This window comes from Scomber japonicus, chromosome 3, assembly GCF_027409825.1.
Source record: "Scomber japonicus isolate fScoJap1 chromosome 3, fScoJap1.pri, whole genome shotgun sequence".
In the NCBI taxonomy this organism is placed as follows: domain Eukaryota; kingdom Metazoa; phylum Chordata; class Actinopteri; order Scombriformes; family Scombridae; genus Scomber; species Scomber japonicus.
This window is the reverse complement of record NC_070580.1, coordinates 6966975-6991876: the sequence shown is the minus strand read 5'-3', so window position 1 is coordinate 6991876 and position 24902 is coordinate 6966975. Positions and strand designations below refer to the sequence as shown.

Below are 24902 nucleotides of genomic sequence, written 5' to 3'. Positions count from 1 at the left end.
TGTGCCGAAATAGCTCAGTTGGGAGAGCGTTAGACTGAAGATCTAAAGGTCCCTGGTTCGATCCCGGGTTTCGGCAAGAACCTGGCAGGCTTTTGGATGCACATTGCTACCATAATAAGGGTTCTTGTCTCAGACACTGATAGTAGGATTAGTCTGCGTGGGTTTTCCTGCCACACATGCATGGCTGTGACATGTTCCTGTTGTTGGATCGTTGATGTATCGTTGCCCTTCTTCAGATGATGACATGACATCATGTCTTCCTTCTCAATCATTTCACTCTATTTTGATGTTCCATCATTTTGCTTAGTGGTCCAGAACAAACATTAGTTCCTACTTTACTGACATTCAGTCAGGTAACAATGAGAAAGACAGATGGTTCTTCTTTGTTCTGAGGAATCCATTTTTCAAGATTGACAGTGGTCAAGATTCATTTTTGACAGTGTTGCGTAATTTTCACCTTTCGGCCAGCCCACAATACAAACTTTGATGCCGAAATAGCTCAGTTGGGAGAGCGTTAGACTGAAGATCTAAAGGTCCCTGGTTCGATCCCGGGTTTCGGCAGGAACCTGGCAGGCTATTGGACGTAAATTGCTACCATAATAAGTGTTCTTGTCTCAGACACTGATATTGGGATTAGTCTGTGTGGGTTTTCCTGCCACACATGCATGGCTGTGACATGTTCCTGTTGTTGGATCGTTGATGTATCGTTGCCCTTCTTCAACATGACATCATTTCACTCTATTTTGATGTTCCATCATTTTGCTTAGTGGTCCAGAACAAACATTAGTTCCTACTTTACTGACATTCAGTCAGGTAACAATGAGAAAGACAGATGGTTCATCGTTGTTCTGAGGAATCCATTTTTCAAGATTGACAGTGGTCAAGATTCATTTTTGACAGTGTTGCGTAATTTTCACCTTTCGGCCAGCCCACAATACAAACTTTTGTGCCGAAATAGCTCAGTTGGGAGAGCGTTAGACTGAAGATCTAAAGGTCCCTGGTTCGATCCCGGGTTTCGGCAAGAACCTGGCAGGCTTTTGGATGCACATTGCTACCATAATAAGGGTTCTTGTCTCAGACACTGATATTAGGATTAGTCTGTGTGGGTTTTCCTGCCACACATGCATGGCTGTGACATGTTCCTGTTGTTGGATCGTTGATGGATCGTTGCCCTTCTTCAGATGATGACATGACATCATGTCTTCCTTCTCAATCATTTCACTCTATTTTGATGTTCCATCATTTTGCTTAGTGGTCCAGAACAAACATTAGTTCCTACTTTACTGACATTCAGTCAGGTAACAATGAGAAAGACAGATGGTTCTTCTTTGTTCTGAGGAATCCATTTTTCAAGATTGACAGTGGTCAAAATTCATTTTTGACAGTGTTCCGTAATTTTCACCTTTCGGCCAGTCCACAATACAAACTTTTGTGCCGAAATAGCTCAGTTGGGAGAGCGTTAGACTGAAGATCTAAAGGTCCCTGGTTCAATCCCGGGTTTCGGCAAGAACCTGGCAGGCTTTTGGATGCACATTGCTACCATAATAAGGGTTCTTGTCTCAGACACTGATAGTAGGATTAGTCTGTGTGGGTTTTCCTGCCACACATGCATGGCTGTGACATGTTCCTGTTGTTGGATCGTTGATGTATCGTTGCCCTTCTTCAGATGATGACATGACATCATGTCTTCCTTCTCAATCATTTCACTCTATTTTGATGTTCCATCATTTTGCTTAGTGGTCCAGAACAAACATTAGTTCCTACTTTACTGACATTCAGTCAGGTAACAATGAGAAAGACAGATGGTTCTTCTTTGTTCTGAGGAATCCATTTTTCAAGATTGACAGTGGTCAAGATTCATTTTTGACAGTGTTGCGTAATTTTCACCTTTCGGCCAGCCCACAATACAAACTTTTGTGCCGAAATAGCTCAGTTGGGAGAGCGTTAGACTGAAGATCTAAAGGTCCCTGGTTCGATCCCGGATTTCGGCAGGAACCTGGCAGGCTATTGGACGTAAATTGCTACCATAATAAGTGTTCTTGTCTCAGACACTGATATTGGGATTAGTCTGTGTGGGTTTTCCTGCCACACATGCATGGCTGTGACATGTTCCTGTTGTTGGATCGTTGATGTATCGTTGCCCTTCTTCAACATGACATCATTTCACTCTATTTTGATGTTCCATCATTTTGCTTAGTGGTCCAGAACAAACATTAGTTCCTACTTTACTGACATTCAGTCAGGTAACAATGAGAAAGACATATGGTTCATCGTTGTTCTGAGGAATCCATTTTTCAAGATTGACAGTGGTCAAGATTCATTTTTGACAGTGTTGCGTAATTTTCACCTTTCGGCCAGCCCACAATACAAACTTTTGTGCCGAAATAGCTCAGTTGGGAGAGCGTTAGACTGAAGATCTAAAGGTCCCTGGTTCGATCCCGGGTTTCGGCAGGAACCTGGCAGGCTTTTGGACGTAAATTGCTACCATAATAAGTGTTCTTGTCTCAGACACTGATATTAGGATTAGTCTGTGTGGGTGTTCTTGCCACACATGCATGGCTGTGACATGTTCCTGTTGTTGGATCGTTGATGGATCGTTGCCCTTCTTCAGATGATGACATGACATCATGTCTTCCTTCTCAATCATTTCACTCTATTTTGATGTTCCATCATTTTGCTTAGTGGTCCAGAACAAACATTAGTTCCTACTTTACTGACATTCAGTCAGGTAACAATGAGAAAGACAGATGGTTCTTCTTTGTTCTGAGGAATCCATTTTTCAAGATTGACAGTGGTCAAAATTCATTTTTGACAGTGTTCCGTAATTTTCACCTTTCGGCCAGTCCACAATACAAACTTTTGTGCCGAAATAGCTCAGTTGGGAGAGCGTTAGACTGAAAATCTAAAGGTCCCTGGTTCGATCCCGGGTTTCGGCAAGAACCTGGCAGGCTTTTGGATGCACATTGCTACCATAATAAGGGTTCTTGTCTCAGACACTGATAGTAGGATTAGTCTGTGTGGGTTTTCCTGCCACACATGCATGGCTGTGACATGTTCCTGTTGTTGGATTGTTGATGGATCGTTGCCCTTCTTCAGATGATGACATGACATCATGTCTTCCTTCTCAATCATTTCACTCTATTTTGATGTTCCATCATTTTGCTTAGTGGTCCAGAACAAACATTAGTTCCTACTTTACTGACATTCAGTCAGGTAACAATGAGAAAGACAGATGGTTCATCGTTGTTCTGAGGAATCCATTTTTCAAGATTGACAGTGGTCAAGATTCATTTTTGACAGTGTTCCGTAATTTTCACCTTTCGGCCAGCCCACAATACAAACTTTTGTGCCGAAATAGCTCAGTTGGGAGAGCGTTAGACTGAAGATCTAAAGGTCCCTGGTTCGATCCAGGGTTTCGGCAGGAACCTGGCAGGCTATTGGACGTAAATTGCTACCATAATAAGTGTTCTTGTCTCAGACACTGATATTAGGATTAGTCTGTGTGGGTTTTCCTGCCACACATGCATGGCTGTGACATTTTCCTGTTGTTGGATCGTTGATGGATCGTTGCCCTTCTTCAGATGATGACATGACATCATGTCTTCCTTCTCAATCATTTCACTCTATTTTGATGTTCCATCATTTTGCTTAGTGGTCCAGAACAAACATTAGTTCCTACTTTACTGACATTCAGTCAGGTAACAATGAGAAAGACAGATGGTTCTTCTTTGTTCTGAGGAATCCATTTTTCAAGATTGACAGTGGTCAAAATTCATTTTTGACAGTGTTCCGTAATTTTCACCTTTCGGCCAGTCCACAATACAAACTTTTGTGCCGAAATAGCTCAGTTGGGAGAGCGTTAGACTGAAGATCTAAAGGTCCCTGGTTCGATCCCGGGTTTCGGCAAGAACCTGGCAGGCTTTTGGATGCACATTGCTACCATAATAAGGGTTCTTGTCTCAGACACTGATAGTAGGATTAGTCTGTGTGGGTTTTCCTGCCACACATGCATGGCTGTGACATGTTCCTGTTGTTGGATCGTTGATGTATCGTTGCCCTTCTTCAGATGATGACATGACATCATGTCTTCCTTCTCAATCATTTCACTCTATTTTGATGTTCCATCATTTTGCTTAGTGGTCCAGAACAAACATTAGTTCCTCCTTTACTGACATTCAGTCAGGTAACAATGAGAAAGACAGATGGTTCTTCTTTGTTCTGAGGAATCCATTTTTCAAGATTGACAGTGGTCAAGATTCATTTTTGACAGTGTTCCGTAATTTTCACCTTTCGGCCAGCCCACAATACAAACTTTGGTGCCGAAATAGCTCAGTTGGGAGAGCGTTAGACTGAAGATCTAAAGGTCCCTGGTTCGATCCCGGGTTTCGGCAGGAACCTGGTAGGCTATTGGACGTAAATTGCTACCATAATAAGTGTTCTTGTCTCAGACACTGATATTGGGATTAGTCTGTGTGGGTTTTCCTGCCACACATGCATGGCTGTGACATGTTCCTGTTGTTGGATCGTTGATGTATCGTTGCCCTTCTTCAACATGACATCATTTCACTCTATTTTGATGTTCCATCATTTTGCTTAGTGGTCCAGAACAAACATTAGTTCCTACTTTACTGACATTCAGTCAGGTAACAATGAGAAAGACAGATGGTTCATCGTTGTTCTGAGGAATCCATTTTTCAAGATTGACAGTGGTCAAGATTCATTTTTGACAGTGTTGCGTAATTTTCACCTTTCGGCCAGCCCACAATACAAACTTTTGTGCCGAAATAGCTCAGTTGGGAGAGCGTTAGACTGAAGATCTAAAGGTCCCTGGTTCGATCCCGGGTTTCGGCAGGAACCTGGCAGGCTTTTGGATGCACATTGCTACCATAATAAGGGTTCTTGTCTCAGACACTGATATTAGGATTAGTCTGTGTGGGTTTTCCTGCCACACATGCATGGCTGTGACATGTTCCTGTTGTTGGATCGTTGATGGATCGTTGCCCTTCTTCAGATGATGACATGACATCATGTCTTCCTTCTCAATCATTTCACTCTATTTTGATGTTCCATCATTTTGCTTAGTGGTCCAGAACAAACATTAGTTCCTACTTTACTGACATTCAGTCAGGTAACAATGAGAAAGACAGATGGTTCTTCTTTGTTCTGAGGAATCCATTTTTCAAGATTGACAGTGGTCAAAATTCATTTTTGACAGTGTTCCGTAATTTTCACCTTTCGGCCAGTCCACAATACAAACTTTTGTGCCGAAATAGCTCAGTTGGGAGAGCGTTAGACTGAAGATCTAAAGGTCCCTGGTTCGATCCCGGGTTTCGGCAAGAACCTGGCAGGCTTTTGGATGCACATTGCTACCATAATAAGGGTTCTTGTCTCAGACACTGATAGTAGGATTAGTCTGTGTGGGTTTTCCTGCCACACATGCATGGCTGTGACATGTTCCTGTTGATGTATCGTTGCCCTTCTTCAGATGATGACATGACATCATGTCTTCCTTCTCAATCATTTCACTCTATTTTGATGTTCCATCATTTTGCTTAGTGGTCCAGAACAAACATTAGTTCCTACTTTACTGACATTCAGTCAGGTAACAATGAGAAAGACAGATGGTTCATCGTTGTTCTGAGGAATCCATTTTTCAAGATTGACAGTGGTCAAGATTCATTTTTGACAGTGTTCCGTAATTTTCACCTTTCGGCCAGCCCACAATACAAACTTTTGTGCCGAAATAGCTCAGTTGGGAGAGCGTTAGACTGAAGATCTAAAGGTCCCTGGTTCGATCCAGGGTTTCGGCAGGAACCTGGCAGGCTATTGGACGTAAATTGCTACCATAATAAGTGTTCTTGTCTCAGACACTGATATTAGGATTAGTCTGTGTGGGTTTTCCTGCCACACATGCATGGCTGTGACATTTTCCTGTTGTTGGATCGTTGATGGATCGTTGCCCTTCTTCAGATGATGACATGACATCATGTCTTCCTTCTCAATCATTTCACTCTATTTTGATGTTCCATCATTTTGCTTAGTGGTCCAGAACAAACATTAGTTCCTACTTTACTGACATTCAGTCAGGTAACAATGAGAAAGACAGATGGTTCTTCTTTGTTCTGAGGAATCCATTTTTCAAGATTGACAGTGGTCAAAATTCATTTTTGACAGTGTTCCGTAATTTTCACCTTTCGGCCAGTCCACAATACAAACTTTTGTGCCGAAATAGCTCAGTTGGGAGAGCGTTAGACTGAAGATCTAAAGGTCCCTGGTTCGATCCCGGGTTTCGGCAAGAACCTGGCAGGCTTTTGGATGCACATTGCTACCATAATAAGGGTTCTTGTCTCAGACACTGATAGTAGGATTAGTCTGTGTGGGTTTTCCTGCCACACATGCATGGCTGTGACATGTTCCTGTTGTTGGATCGTTGATGTATCGTTGCCCTTCTTCAGATGATGACATGACATCATGTCTTCCTTCTCAATCATTTCACTCTATTTTGATGTTCCATCATTTTGCTTAGTGGTCCAGAACAAACATTAGTTCCTACTTTACTGACATTCAGTCAGGTAACAATGAGAAAGACAGATGGTTCTTCTTTGTTCTGAGGAATCCATTTTTCAAGATTGACAGTGGTCAAGATTCATTTTTGACAGTGTTCCGTAATTTTCACCTTTCGGCCAGCCCACAATACAAACTTTGGTGCCGAAATAGCTCAGTTGGGAGAGCGTTAGACTGAAGATCTAAAGGTCCCTGGTTCGATCCCGGGTTTCGGCAGGAACCTGGTAGGCTATTGGACGTAAATTGCTACCATAATAAGTGTTCTTGTCTCAGACACTGATATTGGGATTAGTCTGTGTGGGTTTTCCTGCCACACATGCATGGCTGTGACATGTTCCTGTTGATGTATCGTTGCCCTTCTTCAACATGACATCATTTCACTCTATTTTGATGTTCCATCATTTTGCTTAGTGGTCCAGAACAAACATTAGTTCCTACTTTACTGACATTCAGTCAGGTAACAATGAGAAAGACAGATGGTTCATCGTTGTTCTGAGGAATCCATTTTTCAAGATTGACAGTGGTCAAGATTCATTTTTGACAGTGTTGCGTAATTTTCACCTTTCGGCCAGCCCACAATACAAACTTTTGTGCCGAAATAGCTCAGTTGGGAGAGCGTTAGACTGAAGATCTAAAGGTCCCTGGTTCGATCCTGGGTTTCGGCAGGAACCTGGCAGGCTTTTGGATGCACATTGCTACCATAATAAGGGTTCTTGTCTCAGACACTGATATTAGGATTAGTCTGTGTGGGTTTTCCTGCCACACATGCATGGCTGTGACATGTTCCTGTTGTTGGATCGTTGATGGATCGTTGCCCTTCTTCAGATGATGACATGACATCATGTCTTCCTTCTCAATCATTTCACTCTATTTTGATGTTCCATCATTTTGCTTAGTGGTCCAGAACAAACATTAGTTCCTACTTTACTGACATTCAGTCAGGTAACAATGAGAAAGACAGATGGTTCTTCTTTGTTCTGAGGAATCCATTTTTCAAGATTGACAGTGGTCAAAATTCATTTTTGACAGTGTTCCGTAATTTTCACCTTTCGGCCAGTCCACAATACAAACTTTTGTGCCGAAATAGCTCAGTTGGGAGAGCGTTAGACTGAAGATCTAAAGGTCCCTGGTTCGATCCCGGGTTTCGGCAAGAACCTGGCAGGCTTTTGGATGCACATTGCTACCATAATAAGGGTTCTTGTCTCAGACACTGATAGTAGGATTAGTCTGTGTGGGTTTTCCTGCCACACATGCATGGCTGTGACATGTTCCTGTTGATGTATCGTTGCCCTTCTTCAGATGATGACATGACATCATGTCTTCCTTCTCAATCATTTCACTCTATTTTGATGTTCCATCATTTTGCTTAGTGGTCCAGAACAAACATTAGTTCCTACTTTACTGACATTCAGTCAGGTAACAATGAGAAAGACAGATGGTTCATCGTTGTTCTGAGGAATCCATTTTTCAAGATTGACAGTGGTCAAGATTCATTTTTGACAGTGTTCCGTAATTTTCACCTTTCGGCCAGCCCACAATACAAACTTTTGTGCCGAAATAGCTCAGTTGGGAGAGCGTTAGACTGAAGATCTAAAGGTCCCTGGTTCGATCCAGGGTTTCGGCAGGAACCTGGCAGGCTATTGGACGTAAATTGCTACCATAATAAGTGTTCTTGTCTCAGACACTGATATTAGGATTAGTCTGTGTGGGTTTTCCTGCCACACATGCATGGCTGTGACATTTTCCTGTTGTTGGATCGTTGATGGATCGTTGCCCTTCTTCAGATGATGACATGACATCATGTCTTCCTTCTCAATCATTTCACTCTATTTTGATGTTCCATCATTTTGCTTAGTGGTCCAGAACAAACATTAGTTCCTACTTTACTGACATTCAGTCAGGTAACAATGAGAAAGACAGATGGTTCTTCTTTGTTCTGAGGAATCCATTTTTCAAGATTGACAGTGGTCAAAATTCATTTTTGACAGTGTTCCGTAATTTTCACCTTTCGGCCAGTCCACAATACAAACTTTTGTGCCGAAATAGCTCAGTTGGGAGAGCGTTAGACTGAAGATCTAAAGGTCCCTGGTTCGATCCCGGGTTTCGGCAAGAACCTGGCAGGCTTTTGGATGCACATTGCTACCATAATAAGGGTTCTTGTCTCAGACACTGATAGTAGGATTAGTCTGTGTGGGTTTTCCTGCCACACATGCATGGCTGTGACATGTTCCTGTTGTTGGATCGTTGATGTATCGTTGCCCTTCTTCAGATGATGACATGACATCATGTCTTCCTTCTCAATCATTTCACTCTATTTTGATGTTCCATCATTTTGCTTAGTGGTCCAGAACAAACATTAGTTCCTACTTTACTGACATTCAGTCAGGTAACAATGAGAAAGACAGATGGTTCTTCTTTGTTCTGAGGAATCCATTTTTCAAGATTGACAGTGGTCAAGATTCATTTTTGACAGTGTTCCGTAATTTTCACCTTTCGGCCAGCCCACAATACAAACTTTGGTGCCGAAATAGCTCAGTTGGGAGAGCGTTAGACTGAAGATCTAAAGGTCCCTGGTTCGATCCCGGGTTTCGGCAGGAACCTGGTAGGCTATTGGACGTAAATTGCTACCATAATAAGTGTTCTTGTCTCAGACACTGATATTGGGATTAGTCTGTGTGGGTTTTCCTGCCACACATGCATGGCTGTGACACGTTCCTGTTGTTGGATCGTTGATGTATCGTTGCCCTTCTTCAACATGACATCATTTCACTCTATTTTGATGTTCCATCATTTTGCTTAGTGGTCCAGAACAAACATTAGTTCCTACTTTACTGACATTCAGTCAGGTAACAATGAGAAAGACAGATGGTTCATCGTTGTTCTGAGGAATCCATTTTTCAAGATTGACAGTGGTCAAGATTCATTTTTGACAGTGTTGCGTAATTTTCACCTTTCGGCCAGCCCACAATACAAACTTTTGTGCCGAAATAGCTCAGTTGGGAGAGCGTTAGACTGAAGATCTAAAGGTCCCTGGTTCGATCCCGGGTTTCGGCAGGAACCTGGCAGGCTTTTGGATGCACATTGCTACCATAATAAGGGTTCTTGTCTCAGACACTGATATTAGGATTAGTCTGTGTGGGTTTTCCTGCCACACATGCATGGCTGTGACATGTTCCTGTTGTTGGATCGTTGATGGATCGTTGCCCTTCTTCAGATGATGACATGACATCATGTCTTCCTTCTCAATCATTTCACTCTATTTTGATGTTCCATCATTTTGCTTAGTGGTCCAGAACAAACATTAGTTCCTACTTTACTGACATTCAGTCAGGTAACAATGAGAAAGACAGATGGTTCTTCTTTGTTCTGAGGAATCCATTTTTCAAGATTGACAGTGGTCAAAATTCATTTTTGACAGTGTTCCGTAATTTTCACCTTTCGGCCAGTCCACAATACAAACTTTTGTGCCGAAATAGCTCAGTTGGGAGAGCGTTAGACTGAAGATCTAAAGGTCCCTGGTTCGATCCCGGGTTTCGGCAAGAACCTGGCAGGCTTTTGGATGCACATTGCTACCATAATAAGGGTTCTTGTCTCAGACACTGATAGTAGGATTAGTCTGTGTGGGTTTTCCTGCCACACATGCATGGCTGTGACATGTTCCTGTTGATGTATCGTTGCCCTTCTTCAGATGATGACATGACATCATGTCTTCCTTCTCAATCATTTCACTCTATTTTGATGTTCCATCATTTTGCTTAGTGGTCCAGAACAAACATTAGTTCCTACTTTACTGACATTCAGTCAGGTAACAATGAGAAAGACAGATGGTTCTTCTTTGTTCTGAGGAATCCATTTTTCAAGATTGACAGTGGTCAAAATTCATTTTTGACAGTGTTCCGTAATTTTCACCTTTCGGCCAGCCCACAATACAAACTTTTGTGCCGAAATAGCTCAGTTGGGAGAGCGTTAGACTGAAGATCTAAAGGTCCCTGGTTCGATCCCGGATTTCGGCAGGAACCTGGCAGGCTATTGGACGTAAATTGCTACCATAATAAGTGTTCTTGTCTCAGACACTGATATTGGGATTAGTCTGTGTGGGTTTTCCTGCCACACATGCATGGCTGTGACATGTTCCTGTTGTTGGATCGTTGATGTATCGTTGCCCTTCTTCAACATGACATCATTTCACTCTATTTTGATGTTCCATCATTTTGCTTAGTGGTCCAGAACAAACATTAGTTCCTACTTTACTGACATTCAGTCAGGTAACAATGAGAAAGACAGATGGTTCATCGTTGTTCTGAGGAATCCATTTTTCAAGATTGACAGTGGTCAAGATTCATTTTTGACAGTGTTGCGTTATTTTCACCTTTCGGCCAGCCCACAATACAAACTTTTGTGCCGAAATAGCTCAGTTGGGAGAGCGTTAGACTGAAGATCTAAAGGTCCCTGGTTCGATCCAGGGTTTCGGCAGGAACCTGGCAGGCTTTTGGACGTAAATTGCTACCATAATAAGTGTTCTTGTCTCAGACACTGATATTAGGATTAGTCTGTGTGGGTTTTCCTGCCACACATGCATGGCTGTGACATTTTCCTGTTGTTGGATCGTTGATGGATCGTTGCCCTTCTTCAGATGATGACATGACATCATGTCTTCCTTCTCAATCATTTCACTCTATTTTGATGTTCCATCATTTTGCTTAGTGGTCCAGAACAAACATTAGTTCCTACTTTACTGACATTCAGTCAGGTAACAATGAGAAAGACAGATGGTTCTTCTTTGTTCTGAGGAATCCATTTTTCAAGATTGACAGTGGTCAAAATTCATTTTTGACAGTGTTCCGTAATTTTCACCTTTCGGCCAGTCCACAATACAAACTTTTGTGCCGAAATAGCTCAGTTGGGAGAGCGTTAGACTGAAGATCTAAAGGTCCCTGGTTCGATCCCGGGTTTCGGCAAGAACCTGGCAGGCTTTTGGATGCACATTGCTACCATAATAAGGGTTCTTGTCTCAGACACTGATAGTAGGATTAGTCTGTGTGGGTTTTCCTGCCACACATGCATGGCTGTGACATGTTCCTGTTGTTGGATCGTTGATGTATCGTTGCCCTTCTTCAGATGATGACATGACATCATGTCTTCCTTCTCAATCATTTCACTCTATTTTGATGTTCCATCATTTTGCTTAGTGGTCCAGAACAAACATTAGTTCCTACTTTACTGACATTCAGTCAGGTAACAATGAGAAAGACAGATGGTTCTTCTTTGTTCTGAGGAATCCATTTTTCAAGATTGACAGTGGTCAAGATTCATTTTTGACAGTGTTCCGTAATTTTCACCTTTCGGCCAGCCCACAATACAAACTTTTGTGCCGAAATAGCTCAGTTGGGAGAGTGTTAGACTGAAGATCTAAAGGTCCCTGGTTCGATCCCGGGTTTCGGCAGGAACCTGGCAGGCTATTGGACGTAAATTGCTACCATAATAAGTGTTCTTGTCTCAGACACTGATATTGGGATTAGTCTGTGTGGGTTTTCCTGCCACACATGCATGGCTGTGACATGTTCCTGTTGTTGGATCGTTGATGTATCGTTGCCCTTCTTCAACATGACATCATTTCACTCTATTTTGATGTTCCATCATTTTGCTTAGTGGTCCAGAACAAACATTAGTTCCTACTTTACTGACATTCAGTCAGGTAACAATGAGAAAGACAGATGGTTCATCGTTGTTCTGAGGAATCCATTTTTCAAGATTGACAGTGGTCAAGATTCATTTTTGACAGTGTTGCGTAATTTTCACCTTTCGGCCAGCCCACATTACAAACTTTTGTGCCGAAATAGCTCAGTTGGGAGAGCGTTAGACTGAAGATCTAAAGGTCCCTGGTTCGATCCCGGGTTTCGGCAAGAACCTGGCAGGCTTTTGGATGCACATTGCTACCATAATAAGGGTTCTTGTCTCAGACACTGATATTAGGATTAGTCTGTGTGGGTTTTCCTGCCACACATGCATGGCTGTGACATGTTCCTGTTGTTGGATTGTTGATGGATCGTTGCCCTTCTTCAGATGATGACATCACATCATGTCTTCCTTCTCAATCATTTCACTCTATTTTGATGTTCCATCATTTTGCTTAGTGGTCCAGAACAAACATTAGTTCCTACTTTACTGACATTCAGTCAGGTAACAATGAGAAAGACAGATGGTTCATCGTTGTTCTGAGGAATCCATTTTTCAAGATTGACAGTGGTCAGGATTCATTTTTGACAGTGTTGCGTTATTTTCACCTTTCGGCCAGCCCACAATACAAACTTTTGTGCCGAAATAGCTCAGTTGGGAGAGCGTTAGACTGAAGATCTAAAGGTCCCTGGTTCGATCCCGGGTTTCGGCAAGAACCTGGCAGGCTTTCGGACGTAAATTGCTACCATAATAAGTGTTCTTGTCTCAGACACTGATATTAGGATTAGTCTGTGTGGGTTTTCCTGCCACACATGCATGGCTGTGACATTTTCCTGTTGTTGGATCGTTGATGGATCGTTGCCCTTCTTCAGATGATGACATGACATCATGTCTTCCTTCTCAATCATTTCACTCTATTTTGATGTTCCATCATTTTGCTTAGTGGTCCAGAACAAACATTAGTTCCTACTTTACTGACATTCAGTCAGGTAACAATGAGAAAGACAGATGGTTCTTCTTTGTTCTGAGGAATCCATTTTTCAAGATTGACAGTGGTCAAAATTCATTTTTGACAGTGTTCCGTAATTTTCACCTTTCGGCCAGTCCACAATACAAACTTTTGTGCCGAAATAGCTCAGTTGGGAGAGCGTTAGACTGAAGATCTAAAGGTCCCTGGTTCGATCCCGGGTTTCGGCAAGAACCTGGCAGGCTTTTGGATGCACATTGCTACCATAATAAGGGTTCTTGTCTCAGACACTGATAGTAGGATTAGTCTGTGTGGGTTTTCCTGCCACACATGCATGGCTGTGACATGTTCCTGTTGTTGGATCGTTGATGTATCGTTGCCCTTCTTCAGATGATGACATGACATCATGTCTTCCTTCTCAATCATTTCACTCTATTTTGATGTTCCATCATTTTGCTTAGTGGTCCAGAACAAACATTAGTTCCTACTTTACTGACATTCAGTCAGGTAACAATGAGAAAGACAGATGGTTCTTCTTTGTTCTGAGGAATCCATTTTTCAAGATTGACAGTGGTCAAGATTCATTTTTGACAGTGTTCCGTAATTTTCACCTTTCGGCCAGCCCACAATACAAACTTTTGTGCCGAAATAGCTCAGTTGGGAGAGCGTTAGACTGAAGATCTAAAGGTCCCTGGTTCGATCCCGGGTTTCGGCAGGAACCTGGCAGGCTATTGGACGTAAATTGCTACCATAATAAGTGTTCTTGTCTCAGACACTGATATTGGGATTAGTCTGTGTGGGTTTTCCTGCCACACATGCATGGCTGTGACATGTTCCTGTTGTTGGATCGTTGATGTATCGTTGCCCTTCTTCAACATGACATCATTTCACTCTATTTTGATGTTCCATCATTTTGCTTAGTGGTCCAGAACAAACATTAGTTCCTACTTTACTGACATTCAGTCAGGTAACAATGAGAAAGACAGATGGTTCATCGTTGTTCTGAGGAATCCATTTTTCAAGATTGACAGTGGTCAAGATTCATTTTTGACAGTGTTGCGTAATTTTCACCTTTCGGCCAGCCCACATTACAAACTTTTGTGCCGAAATAGCTCAGTTGGGAGAGCGTTAGACTGAAGATCTAAAGGTCCCTGGTTCGATCCCGGGTTTCGGCAAGAACCTGGCAGGCTTTTGGATGCACATTGCTACCATAATAAGGGTTCTTGTCTCAGACACTGATATTAGGATTAGTCTGTGTGGGTTTTCCTGCCACACATGCATGGCTGTGACATGTTCCTGTTGTTGGATTGTTGATGGATCGTTGCCCTTCTTCAGATGATGACATGACATCATGTCTTCCTTCTCAATCATTTCACTCTATTTTGATGTTCCATCATTTTGCTTAGTGGTCCAGAACAAACATTAGTTCCTACTTTACTGACATTCAGTCAGGTAACAATGAGAAAGACAGATGGTTCTTCTTTGTTCTGAGGAATCCATTTTTCAAGATTGACAGTGGTCAAGATTCATTTTTGACAGTGTTCTGTAATTTTCACCTTTAGGCCAGCCCACAATACAAACTTTTGTGCCGAAATAGCTCAGTTGGGAGAGCGTTAGACTGAAGATCTAAAGGTCCCTGGTTCGATCCCGGGTTTCGGCAGGAACCTGGCAGGCTTTTGGACGTAAATTGCTACCATAATAAGTGTTCTTGTCTCAGACACTGATATTAGGATTAGTCTGTGTGGGTTTTCCTGCCACACATGCATGGCTGTGACATTTTCCTGTTGTTGGATCGTTGATGGATCGTTGCCCTTCTTCAGATGATGACATGACATCATGTCTTCCTTCTCAATCATTTCACTCTATTTTGATGTTCCATCATTTTGCTTAGTGGTCCAGAACAAACATTAGTTCCTACTTTACTGACATTCAGTCAGGTAACAATGAGAAAGACAGATGGTTCTTCTTTGTTCTGAGGAATCCATTTTTCAAGATTGACAGTGGTCAAAATTCATTTTTGATAGTGTTGCGTAATTTTCACCTTTCGGCCAGCCCACAATACAAACTTTTGTGCCGAAATAGCTCAGTTGGGAGAGCGTTAGACTGAAGATCTAAAGGTCCCTGGTTCGATCCCGGGTTTCGGCAAGAACCTGGCAGGCTTTTGGACGCACATTGCTACCATAATAAGGGTTCTTGTCTCAGACACTGATAGTAGGATTAGTCTGTGTGGGTTTTCCTGCCACACATGCATGGCTTTGACATGTTCCTGTTGTTGGATCGTTGATGTATCGTTGCCCTTCTTCAGATGATGACATGACATCATGTCTTCCTTCTCAATCATTTCACTCTATTTTGATGTTCCATCATTTTGCTTAGTGGTCCAGAACAAACATTAGTTCCTACTTTACTGACATTCAGTCAGGTAACAATGAGAAAGACAGATGGTTCTTCTTTGTTCTGAGGAATCCATTTTTCAAGATTGACAGTGGTCAAGATTCATTTTTGACAGTGTTCCGTAATTTTCACCTTTCGGCCAGCCCACATTACAAGCTTTTGTGCCGAAATAGCTCAGTTGGGAGAGCGTTAGACTGAAGATCTAAAGGTCCCTGGTTCGATCCCGGGTTTCGGCAGGAACCTGGCAGGCTTTTGGACGTAAATTGCTACCATAATAAGTGTTCTTGTCTCAGACACTGATATTGGTATTAGTCTGTGTGGGTTTTCCTGCCACACATGCATGGCTGTGACATGTTCCTGTTGTTGGATCATTGATGTATCGTTGCCCTTCTTCAACATGACATCATTTCACTCTATTTTGATGTTCCATCATTTTGCTTAGTGGTCCAGAACAAACATTAGTTCCTACTTTACTGACATTCAGTCAGGTAACAATGAGAAAGACAGATGGTTCTTCTTTGTTCTGAGGAATCCATTTTTCAAGATTGACAGTGGTCAAGATTCATTTTTGGCAGTGTTCCGTAATTTTCACCTTTCGGCCAGCCCACAATACAAACTTTTGTGCCGAAATAGCTCAGTTGGGAGAGCGTTAGACTGAAGATCTAAAGGTCCCTGGTTCGATCCCGGGTTTCGGCAGGAACCTGGCAGGCTTTTGGACGTAAATTGCTACCATAATAAGTGTTCTTGTCTCAGACACTGATATTGGGATTAGTCTGTGTGGGTTTTCCTGCCACACATGCATGGCTGTGACATGTTCCTGTTGTTGGATCGTTGATGTATCGTTGCCCTTCTTCAACATGACATCATTTCACTCTATTTTGATGTTCCATCATTTTGCTTAGTGGTCCAGAACAAACATTAGTTCCTACTTTACTGACATTCAGTCAGGTAACAATGAGAACTAGAAAATTTAGCAATTTCATAAGAAATTGCGTGTGGGAGCTGCAAACTGGCAGACGCATCCCTCGCAAACTGCCAGATGCAGCCGCTGCCACCATTACTGTTATTGCTACCTTCACTGCAGATTTCTGTTGGAGCAGCAATTATTCAACATTTTGTGGCGCCACCTACAGGTGAAGTTTCATTAAATACCACAAAGGTGTTCAATATCCCCATCTGTACAATTCTGCTGTCATCATAGAAGGTTGACATTAAAAGATATGGAACTTAATAAGTCATATGTTGGTGTTTCACTAATGGCCACAAGGTGGGGCTATTGGCTCCATGTTTCCCTATATAGTACACATTGACATGGAGAACTAATGTACCAAGTTTCATTTCATTGAAGACAACAGAACTGTAGGAATATTGTGTTATAATATTACAGTAGCGCCCCCATTTGGTAAAATTGTATCAAATTTTACATAATGGTACAGTGCCACCATGTGTACAAGATTATCAAATTTGGTGGCGATCCGAATCGGCATTGAAGAGTTATTGATCGTTAAATGCATCAGGCCACGCCCTCAAAAGTTTGCTAACCAATTACGGACAAACGGTAAGGGTTACCACAAAACGAAGATAATAGCTGTGTTCGGGGTCCTCTAAACATGTTGTGTACCAAGTTTGGTGAAGATTGGATGAAAAATGTGCCAAAGGTAGTAAAAAATGTATTTTTAAAAAAAATCAAAATGGCGGAAAAATGTTCTAGACGCAAATGGGCGTGGCCTATATCAGTCTACTTGGTACCATCCAAGGAACACACTGTGCAAAGATTGTTTGAATACGCCTTACGGTTCATGAGTTATAAGCCAAAATGTAAAACATGTAATAACTGACCACATGGTGGCGCTACAGATCATCCTTTACAATATGTGAAGCATTTGCTCATGGGCCACCTGTAGTTGAAGTTTGAATACTTTAGCACTTTTACTTTTTGAGATATGAGCTTTCAAACATTGCTCCCATTGACTTTCCATTATAAATTTTAATGTTTTAAAAAATTATATAAAATCAATGGAATATGTTAGAGATATGAAAAGTAATAGCACACATCTCCTTATGGATATGTACAATTTGACATTGAAACGAAGGTGATACGACAAATCGTGTAGGACTAGTTACACTACGAAAAACGGCGAAATAATAATAATATATAAAGAGCGAAGATAACATAGTGTGGGAGCTTTGCAGCTCCCACACAAAGACAGATGGTTCTTCTTTGTTCTGAGGAATCCATTTTTCAAGATTGACAGTGGTCAAGATTCATTTTTGACAGTGTTCCGTAATTTTCACCTTTCGGCCAGTCCACAATATAAACTTTCGTGCCGAAATAGTTCAGTTGGGAGAGCGTTAGACTGAAGATCTAAAGGTCCCTGGTTCGATCCCGGGTTTCGGCAAGAACCTGGCAGGCTTTTGGATGCACATTGCTACCATAATAAGGGTTCTTGTCTCAGACACTGATATTAGGATTAGTCTGTGTGGGTTTTCCTGCCACACATGCATGGCTGTGACATGTTCCTGTTGTTGGATTGTTGATGGATCGTTGCCCGTCTTCAGATGATGACATGACATCATGTCTTCCTTCTCAATCATTTCACTCTATTTTGATGTTCCATCATTTTGCTTAGTGGTCCAGAACAAACATTAGTTCCTACTTTACTGACATTCAGTCAGGTAACAATGAGAAAGACAGATGGTTCTTCTTTGTTCTGAGGAATCCATTTTTCAAGATTGACAGTGGTCAAGATTCATTTTTGACAGTGTTCCGTAATTTTCAGCTTTCGGCCAGCCCACAATACAAACTTTTGTGCCGAAATAGCTCAGTTGGGAGAGCGTTAGACTGAAGATCTAAAGGTCCCTGGTTCGATCCCGGGTTTCGGCAGGAACCTGGCAGGCTATTGGACGTAAATTGCTACCATAATAAGTGTTCTTGTCTCAGACACTGATATTGGGATTAGTCTGTGTGGGTTTTCCTGCCACACATGCATGGCTGTGACATGTTCCTGTTGTTGGATCGTTGATGTATCGTTGCCCTTCTTCAACATGACATCATTTCACTCTATTTTGATGTTCCATCATTTTGCTTAGTGGTCCAGAACAAACATTAGTTCCTACTTTACTGACATTCAGTCAGGTAACAATGAGAACTAGAAAATTTAGCAATTTCATAAGAAATTGCGTGTGGGAGCTGCAAACTGGCAGACGCATCCCTCGCAAACTGCCAGATGCAGCCGCTGCCACCATTACTGTTATTGCTACCTTCACTGCAGATTTCTGTTGGAGCAGCAATTATTCAACATTTTGTGGCGCCACCTACAGGTGAAGTTTCATTAAATACCACAAAGGTGTTCAATATCCCCATCTGTACAATTCTGCTGTCATCATAGAAGGTTGACATTAAAAGATATGGAACTTAATAAGTCATATGTTGGTGTTTCACTAATGGCCACAAGGTGGGGCTATTGGCTCCATGTTTCCCTATATAGTACACATTGACATGGAGAACTAATGTACCAAGTTTCATTTCATTGAAGACAACAGAACTGTAGGAATATTGTGTTATAATATTACAGTAGCGCCCCCATTTGGTAAAATTGTATCAAATTTTACATAATGGTACAGTGCCACCATGTGTACAAGATTATCAAATTTGGTGGCGATCCGAATCGGCATTGAAGAGTTATTGATCGTTAAATGCATCAGGCCACGCCCTCAAAAGTTTGCTAACCAATTACGGACAAACGGTAAGGGTTACCACAAAACGAAGATAATAGCTGTGTTCGGGGTCCTCTAAACATGTTGTGTACCAAGTTTGGTGAAGATTGGATGAAAAATGTGCCAAAGGTAGTAAAAAATGTATTTTTCAAAAAAATCAAAATGGCGGAAAAATGTTCTAGACGCAAATGGGCGTGGCCTATATCAGTCTACTTGGTACCATCCAAGGAACACACTGTGCAAAGATCATTCTTTACAATATGTGAAGCATTTGCTCATGGGCCACCTGTAGTTGAAGTTTGAATACTTTAGCACTTTTACTTTTTGAGATATGAGCTTTCAAACATTGCTCCCATTGACTTTCCATTATAAATTTTAATGTTTTAAAAAATTATATAAAATCAATGGAATATGTTAGAGATATGAAAAGTAATAGCACACATCTCCTTATGGATATGTACAATTTGACATTGAAACGAAGGTGATACGACAAATCGTGTAGGACTAGTTACACTACGAAAAACGGCGAAATAATAATAATATATAAAGAGCGAAGATAACATAGTGTGGGAGCTTTGCAGCTCCCACACAAAGACAGATGGTTCTTCTTTGTTCTGAGGAATCCATTTTTCAAGATTGACAGTGGTCAAGATTCATTTTTGACAGTGTTCCGTAATTTTCACCTTTCGGCCAGTCCACAATATAAACTTTCGTGCCGAAATAGTTCAGTTGGGAGAGCGTTAGACTGAAGATCTAAAGGTCCCTGGTTCGATCCCGGGTTTCGGCAAGAACCTGGCAGGCTTTTGGATGCACATTGCTACCATAATAAGGGTTCTTGTCTCAGACACTGATATTAGGATTAGTCTGTGTGGGTTTTCCTGCCACACATGCATGGCTGTGACATGTTCCTGTTGTTGGATTGTTGATGGATCGTTGCCCGTCTTCAGATGATGACATGACATCATGTCTTCCTTCTCAATCATTTCACTCTATTTTGATGTTCCATCATTTTGCTTAGTGGTCCAGAACAAACATTAGTTCCTACTTTACTGACATTCAGTCAGGTAACAATGAGAAAGACAGATGGTTCTTCTTTGTTCTGAGGAATCCATTTTTCAAGATTGACAGTGGTCAAAATTCATTTTTGACAGTGTTCCGTAATTTTCACCTTTCGGCCAGTCCACAATACAAACATTTGTGCCGAAATAGCTCAGTTGGGAGAGCGTTAGACTGAAGATCTAAAGGTCCCTGGTTCGATCCCGGGTTTCGGCAGGAACCTGGCAGGCTATTGGATGTAAATTGCTACCATAATAAGTGTTCTTGTCTCAGACACTGATATTGGGATTAGTCTGTGTGGGTTTTCCTGCCACACATGCATGGCTGTGACATGTTCCTGTTGTTGGATCGTTGATGGATCGTTGCCCTTCTTCAGATGATGACATGACATCATGTCTTCCTTCTCAATCATTTCACTCTATTTTGATGTTCCATCATTTTGTTTAGTGGTCCAGAACAAACATTAGTTCCTACTTTACTGACATTCAGTCAGGTAACAATGAGAAAGACAGATGGTTCATCGTTGTTCTGAGGAATCCATTTTTCAAGATTGACAGTGGTCAGGATTCATTTTTGACAGTGTTGCGTAATTTTCACCTTTCGGCCAGCCCACAATACAAACTTTTGTGCCGAAATAGCTCAGTTGGGAGAGCGTTAGACTGAAGATCTAAAGGTCCCTGGTTCGATCCCGGGTTTCGGCAAGAACCTGGCAGGCTTTTGGACGCACATTGCTACCATAATAAGGGTTCTTGTCTCAGACACTGATAGTAGGATTAGTCTGTGTGGGTTTTCCTGCCACACATGCATGGCTTTGACATGTTCCTGTTGTTGGATCGTTGATGTATCGTTGCCCTTCTTCAGATGATGACATGACATCATGTCTTCCTTCTCAATCATTTCACTCTATTTTGATGTTCCATCATTTTGCTTAGTGGTCCAGAACAAACATTAGTTCCTACTTTACTGACATTCAGTCAGGTAACAATGAGAAAGACAGATGGTTCTTCTTTGTTCTGAGGAATCCATTTTTCAAGATTGACAGTGGTCAAGATTCATTTTTGACAGTGTTCCGTAATTTTCACCTTTCGGCCAGCCCACATTACAAGCTTTTGTGCCGAAATAGCTCAGTTGGGAGAGCGTTAGACTGAAGATCTAAAGGTCCCTGGTTCGATCCCGGGTTTCGGCAGGAACCTGGCAGGCTTTTGGACGTAAATTGCTACCATAATAAGTGTTCTTGTCTCAGACACTGATATTGGTATTAGTCTGTGTGGGTTTTCCTGCCACACATGCATGGCTGTGACATGTTCCTGTTGTTGGATCATTGATGTATCGTTGCCCTTCTTCAACATGACATCATTTCACTCTATTTTGATGTTCCATCATTTTGCTTAGTGGTCCAGAACAAACATTAGTTCCTACTTTACTGACATTCAGTCAGGTAACAATGAGAAAGACAGATGGTTCATCGTTGTTCTGAGGAATCCATTTTTCAAGATTGACAGTGGTCAAGATTCATTTTTGACAGTGTTCCGTAATTTTCAGCTTTCGGCCAGCCCACAATACAAACTTTTGTGCCGAAATAGCTCAGTTGGGAGAGCGTTAGACTGAAGATCTAAAGGTCCCTGGTTCGATCCCGGGTTTCGGCAGGAACCTGGCAGGCTTTTGGACGTAAATTGCTACCATAATAAGTGTTCTTGTCTCAGACACTGATATTGGGATTAGTCTGTGTGGGTTTTCCTGCCACACATGCATGGCTGTGACATGTTCCTGTTGTTGGATCGTTGATGTATCGTTGCCCTTCTTCAACATGACATCATTTCACTCTATTTTGATGTTCCATCATTTTGCTTAGTGGTCCAGAACAAACATTAGTTCCTACTTTACTGACATTCAGTCAGGTAACAATGAGAAAGACAGATGGTTCATCGTTGTTCTGAGGAATCCATTTTTCAAGATTGACAGTGGTCAGGATTCATTTTTGACAGTGTTGCGTAATTTTCACCTTTCGGCCAGCCCACAATACAAGCTTTTGTGCCGAAATAGCTCAGTTGGGAGAGCGTTAGACTGAAGATCTAAAGGTCCCTGGTTCGATCCCGGGTTTCGGCAGGAACCTGGCAGGCTTTTGGACGTAAATTGCTACCATAATAAGTGTTCTTGTCTCAGACACTGATATTGGGATTAGTCTGTGTGGGTTTTCCTGCCACACATGCATGGCTGTGACATGTTCCTGTTGTTGGATCGTTGATGTATCGTTGCCCTTCTTCAACATGACATCATTTCACTCTATTTTGATGTTCCATCATTTTGCTTAGTGGTCCAGAACAAACATTAGTTCCTACTTTACTGACATTCAGTCAGGTAACAATGAGAAAGACAGATGGTTCATCGTTGTTCTGAGGAATCCATTTTTCAAGATTGACAGTGGTCAAGATTCATTTTTGACAGTGTTGCGTAATTTTCACCTTTCGGCCAGCCCACAATACGAACTTTTGTGCCGAAATAGCTCAGTTGGGAGAGCGTTAGACTGAAGATCTAAAGGTCCCTGGTTCGATCCCGGGTTTCGGCAGGAACCTGGCAGGCTTTTGGACGTAAATTGCTACCATAATAAGTGTTCTTGTCTCAGACACTGATATTAGGATTAGTCTGTGTGGGTGTTCTTGCCACACATGCATGGCTGTGACATGTTCCTGTTGTTGGATCGTTGATGTATTGTTGCCCTTCTTCAGATGATGACATCACATCATGTCTTCCTTCTCAATTATTTCACTCTATTTTGATGTTCCATCATTTTGCTTAGTGGTCCAGAACAAACATTAGTTCCTACTTTACTGACATTCAGTCAGGTAACAATGAGAAAGACAGATGGTTCATCGTTGTTCTGAGGAATCCATTTTTCAAGATTGACAGTGGTCAAGATTCATTTTTGACAGTGTTCCGTAATTTTCAGCTTTCGGCCAGCCCACAATACAAACTTTTGTGCCGAAATAGCTCAGTTGGGAGAGCGTTAGACTGAAGATCTAAAGGTCCCTGGTTCGATCCCGGGTTTCGGCAAGAACCTGGCAGGCTTTTGGATGCACATTGCTACCATAATAAGGGTTCTTGTCTCAGACACTGATAGTAGGATTAGTCTGTGTGGGTTTTCCTGCCACACATGCATGGCTGTGACATGTTCCTGTTGTTGGATTGTTGATGGATCGTTGCCCGTCTTCAGATGATGACATGACATCATGTCTTCCTTCTCAATCATTTCACTCTATTTTGATGTTCCATCATTTTGCTTAGTGGTCCAGAACAAACATTAGTTCCTACTTTACTGACATTCAGTCAGGTAACAATGAGAAAGACAGATGGTTCTTCTTTGTTCTGAGGAATCCATTTTTCAAGATTGACAGTGGTCAAAATTCATTTTTGACAGTGTTCCGTAATTTTCACCTTTCGGCCAGTCCACAATACAAACATTTGTGCCGAAATAGCTCAGTTGGGAGAGCGTTAGACTGAAGATCTAAAGGTCCCTGGTTCGATCCCGGGTTTCGGCAGGAACCTGGCAGGCTATTGGATGTAAATTGCTACCATAATAAGTGTTCTTGTCTCAGACACTGATATTGGGATTAGTCTGTGTGGGTTTTCCTGCCACACATGCATGGCTGTGACATGTTCCTGTTGTTGGATCGTTGATGGATCGTTGCCCTTCTTCAGATGATGACATGACATCATGTCTTCCTTCTCAATCATTTCACTCTATTTTGATGTTCCATCATTTTGTTTAGTGGTCCAGAACAAACATTAGTTCCTACTTTACTGACATTCAGTCAGGTAACAATGAGAAAGACAGATGGTTCATCGTTGTTCTGAGGAATCCATTTTTCAAGATTGACAGTGGTCAGGATTCATTTTTGACAGTGTTGCGTAATTTTCACCTTTCGGCCAGCCCACAATACAAACTTTTGTGCCGAAATAGCTCAGTTGGGAGAGCGTTAGACTGAAGATCTAAAGGTCCCTGGTTCGATCCCGGGTTTCGGCAAGAACCTGGCAGGCTTTTGGACGCACATTGCTACCATAATAAGGGTTCTTGTCTCAGACACTGATAGTAGGATTAGTCTGTGTGGGTTTTCCTGCCACACATGCATGGCTTTGACATGTTCCTGTTGTTGGATCGTTGATGTATCGTTGCCCTTCTTCAGATGATGACATGACATCATGTCTTCCTTCTCAATCATTTCACTCTATTTTGATGTTCCATCATTTTGCTTAGTGGTCCAGAACAAACATTAGTTCCTACTTTACTGACATTCAGTCAGGTAACAATGAGAAAGACAGATGGTTCTTCTTTGTTCTGAGGAATCCATTTTTCAAGATTGACAGTGGTCAAGATTCATTTTTGACAGTGTTCCGTAATTTTCACCTTTCGGCCAGCCCACATTACAAGCTTTTGTGCCGAAATAGCTCAGTTGGGAGAGCGTTAGACTGAAGATCTAAAGGTCCCTGGTTCGATCCCGGGTTTCGGCAGGAACCTGGCAGGCTTTTGGAC

General features: G+C 41.9%; 1 protein-coding gene and 48 non-coding genes across 49 annotated transcripts in view; all 49 read left to right on the top strand.

Moving 5' to 3' along the window:
- The window catches only part of mfsd4aa (major facilitator superfamily domain containing 4Aa), a 74567-nt gene that overhangs the window by 20160 nt on the left and 29505 nt on the right, over window positions 1-24902 (top strand). The window lies entirely within an intron of this gene.
- Window positions 4-76, top strand: trnaf-gaa (transfer RNA phenylalanine (anticodon GAA)). Its single transcript has one exon. It is a non-coding gene; the product is annotated as a tRNA-Phe (tRNA).
- On the top strand, window positions 489-561 carry trnaf-gaa (transfer RNA phenylalanine (anticodon GAA)). The gene has a single exon. It is a non-coding gene; the product is annotated as a tRNA-Phe (tRNA).
- Window positions 949-1021, top strand: trnaf-gaa (transfer RNA phenylalanine (anticodon GAA)). Its single transcript has one exon. It is a non-coding gene; the product is annotated as a tRNA-Phe (tRNA).
- On the top strand, window positions 1434-1506 carry trnaf-gaa (transfer RNA phenylalanine (anticodon GAA)). The gene has a single exon. It is a non-coding gene; the product is annotated as a tRNA-Phe (tRNA).
- Window positions 1919-1991, top strand: trnaf-gaa (transfer RNA phenylalanine (anticodon GAA)). Its single transcript has one exon. It is a non-coding gene; the product is annotated as a tRNA-Phe (tRNA).
- Window positions 2379-2451, top strand: trnaf-gaa (transfer RNA phenylalanine (anticodon GAA)). The gene has a single exon. It is a non-coding gene; the product is annotated as a tRNA-Phe (tRNA).
- On the top strand, window positions 2864-2936 carry trnaf-gaa (transfer RNA phenylalanine (anticodon GAA)). The gene has a single exon. It is a non-coding gene; the product is annotated as a tRNA-Phe (tRNA).
- On the top strand, window positions 3349-3421 carry trnaf-gaa (transfer RNA phenylalanine (anticodon GAA)). Its single transcript has one exon. It is a non-coding gene; the product is annotated as a tRNA-Phe (tRNA).
- On the top strand, window positions 3834-3906 carry trnaf-gaa (transfer RNA phenylalanine (anticodon GAA)). The gene has a single exon. It is a non-coding gene; the product is annotated as a tRNA-Phe (tRNA).
- Window positions 4319-4391, top strand: trnaf-gaa (transfer RNA phenylalanine (anticodon GAA)). The gene has a single exon. It is a non-coding gene; the product is annotated as a tRNA-Phe (tRNA).
- On the top strand, window positions 4779-4851 carry trnaf-gaa (transfer RNA phenylalanine (anticodon GAA)). The gene has a single exon. It is a non-coding gene; the product is annotated as a tRNA-Phe (tRNA).
- On the top strand, window positions 5264-5336 carry trnaf-gaa (transfer RNA phenylalanine (anticodon GAA)). The gene has a single exon. It is a non-coding gene; the product is annotated as a tRNA-Phe (tRNA).
- Window positions 5738-5810, top strand: trnaf-gaa (transfer RNA phenylalanine (anticodon GAA)). The gene has a single exon. It is a non-coding gene; the product is annotated as a tRNA-Phe (tRNA).
- Window positions 6223-6295, top strand: trnaf-gaa (transfer RNA phenylalanine (anticodon GAA)). The gene has a single exon. It is a non-coding gene; the product is annotated as a tRNA-Phe (tRNA).
- On the top strand, window positions 6708-6780 carry trnaf-gaa (transfer RNA phenylalanine (anticodon GAA)). Its single transcript has one exon. It is a non-coding gene; the product is annotated as a tRNA-Phe (tRNA).
- trnaf-gaa (transfer RNA phenylalanine (anticodon GAA)) lies at window positions 7157-7229 on the top strand. Its single transcript has one exon. It is a non-coding gene; the product is annotated as a tRNA-Phe (tRNA).
- Window positions 7642-7714, top strand: trnaf-gaa (transfer RNA phenylalanine (anticodon GAA)). Its single transcript has one exon. It is a non-coding gene; the product is annotated as a tRNA-Phe (tRNA).
- trnaf-gaa (transfer RNA phenylalanine (anticodon GAA)) lies at window positions 8116-8188 on the top strand. Its single transcript has one exon. It is a non-coding gene; the product is annotated as a tRNA-Phe (tRNA).
- Window positions 8601-8673, top strand: trnaf-gaa (transfer RNA phenylalanine (anticodon GAA)). The gene has a single exon. It is a non-coding gene; the product is annotated as a tRNA-Phe (tRNA).
- trnaf-gaa (transfer RNA phenylalanine (anticodon GAA)) lies at window positions 9086-9158 on the top strand. The gene has a single exon. It is a non-coding gene; the product is annotated as a tRNA-Phe (tRNA).
- trnaf-gaa (transfer RNA phenylalanine (anticodon GAA)) lies at window positions 9546-9618 on the top strand. The gene has a single exon. It is a non-coding gene; the product is annotated as a tRNA-Phe (tRNA).
- trnaf-gaa (transfer RNA phenylalanine (anticodon GAA)) lies at window positions 10031-10103 on the top strand. The gene has a single exon. It is a non-coding gene; the product is annotated as a tRNA-Phe (tRNA).
- Window positions 10505-10577, top strand: trnaf-gaa (transfer RNA phenylalanine (anticodon GAA)). The gene has a single exon. It is a non-coding gene; the product is annotated as a tRNA-Phe (tRNA).
- trnaf-gaa (transfer RNA phenylalanine (anticodon GAA)) lies at window positions 10965-11037 on the top strand. The gene has a single exon. It is a non-coding gene; the product is annotated as a tRNA-Phe (tRNA).
- trnaf-gaa (transfer RNA phenylalanine (anticodon GAA)) lies at window positions 11450-11522 on the top strand. Its single transcript has one exon. It is a non-coding gene; the product is annotated as a tRNA-Phe (tRNA).
- trnaf-gaa (transfer RNA phenylalanine (anticodon GAA)) lies at window positions 11935-12007 on the top strand. The gene has a single exon. It is a non-coding gene; the product is annotated as a tRNA-Phe (tRNA).
- trnaf-gaa (transfer RNA phenylalanine (anticodon GAA)) lies at window positions 12395-12467 on the top strand. The gene has a single exon. It is a non-coding gene; the product is annotated as a tRNA-Phe (tRNA).
- trnaf-gaa (transfer RNA phenylalanine (anticodon GAA)) lies at window positions 12880-12952 on the top strand. The gene has a single exon. It is a non-coding gene; the product is annotated as a tRNA-Phe (tRNA).
- trnaf-gaa (transfer RNA phenylalanine (anticodon GAA)) lies at window positions 13365-13437 on the top strand. Its single transcript has one exon. It is a non-coding gene; the product is annotated as a tRNA-Phe (tRNA).
- Window positions 13850-13922, top strand: trnaf-gaa (transfer RNA phenylalanine (anticodon GAA)). The gene has a single exon. It is a non-coding gene; the product is annotated as a tRNA-Phe (tRNA).
- On the top strand, window positions 14310-14382 carry trnaf-gaa (transfer RNA phenylalanine (anticodon GAA)). The gene has a single exon. It is a non-coding gene; the product is annotated as a tRNA-Phe (tRNA).
- Window positions 14795-14867, top strand: trnaf-gaa (transfer RNA phenylalanine (anticodon GAA)). Its single transcript has one exon. It is a non-coding gene; the product is annotated as a tRNA-Phe (tRNA).
- Window positions 15280-15352, top strand: trnaf-gaa (transfer RNA phenylalanine (anticodon GAA)). Its single transcript has one exon. It is a non-coding gene; the product is annotated as a tRNA-Phe (tRNA).
- trnaf-gaa (transfer RNA phenylalanine (anticodon GAA)) lies at window positions 15765-15837 on the top strand. Its single transcript has one exon. It is a non-coding gene; the product is annotated as a tRNA-Phe (tRNA).
- trnaf-gaa (transfer RNA phenylalanine (anticodon GAA)) lies at window positions 16225-16297 on the top strand. The gene has a single exon. It is a non-coding gene; the product is annotated as a tRNA-Phe (tRNA).
- On the top strand, window positions 17928-18000 carry trnaf-gaa (transfer RNA phenylalanine (anticodon GAA)). The gene has a single exon. It is a non-coding gene; the product is annotated as a tRNA-Phe (tRNA).
- On the top strand, window positions 18413-18485 carry trnaf-gaa (transfer RNA phenylalanine (anticodon GAA)). Its single transcript has one exon. It is a non-coding gene; the product is annotated as a tRNA-Phe (tRNA).
- Window positions 20033-20105, top strand: trnaf-gaa (transfer RNA phenylalanine (anticodon GAA)). Its single transcript has one exon. It is a non-coding gene; the product is annotated as a tRNA-Phe (tRNA).
- trnaf-gaa (transfer RNA phenylalanine (anticodon GAA)) lies at window positions 20518-20590 on the top strand. The gene has a single exon. It is a non-coding gene; the product is annotated as a tRNA-Phe (tRNA).
- Window positions 21003-21075, top strand: trnaf-gaa (transfer RNA phenylalanine (anticodon GAA)). The gene has a single exon. It is a non-coding gene; the product is annotated as a tRNA-Phe (tRNA).
- On the top strand, window positions 21488-21560 carry trnaf-gaa (transfer RNA phenylalanine (anticodon GAA)). Its single transcript has one exon. It is a non-coding gene; the product is annotated as a tRNA-Phe (tRNA).
- trnaf-gaa (transfer RNA phenylalanine (anticodon GAA)) lies at window positions 21948-22020 on the top strand. The gene has a single exon. It is a non-coding gene; the product is annotated as a tRNA-Phe (tRNA).
- On the top strand, window positions 22408-22480 carry trnaf-gaa (transfer RNA phenylalanine (anticodon GAA)). Its single transcript has one exon. It is a non-coding gene; the product is annotated as a tRNA-Phe (tRNA).
- trnaf-gaa (transfer RNA phenylalanine (anticodon GAA)) lies at window positions 22868-22940 on the top strand. The gene has a single exon. It is a non-coding gene; the product is annotated as a tRNA-Phe (tRNA).
- On the top strand, window positions 23353-23425 carry trnaf-gaa (transfer RNA phenylalanine (anticodon GAA)). Its single transcript has one exon. It is a non-coding gene; the product is annotated as a tRNA-Phe (tRNA).
- On the top strand, window positions 23838-23910 carry trnaf-gaa (transfer RNA phenylalanine (anticodon GAA)). Its single transcript has one exon. It is a non-coding gene; the product is annotated as a tRNA-Phe (tRNA).
- Window positions 24323-24395, top strand: trnaf-gaa (transfer RNA phenylalanine (anticodon GAA)). The gene has a single exon. It is a non-coding gene; the product is annotated as a tRNA-Phe (tRNA).
- On the top strand, window positions 24808-24880 carry trnaf-gaa (transfer RNA phenylalanine (anticodon GAA)). The gene has a single exon. It is a non-coding gene; the product is annotated as a tRNA-Phe (tRNA).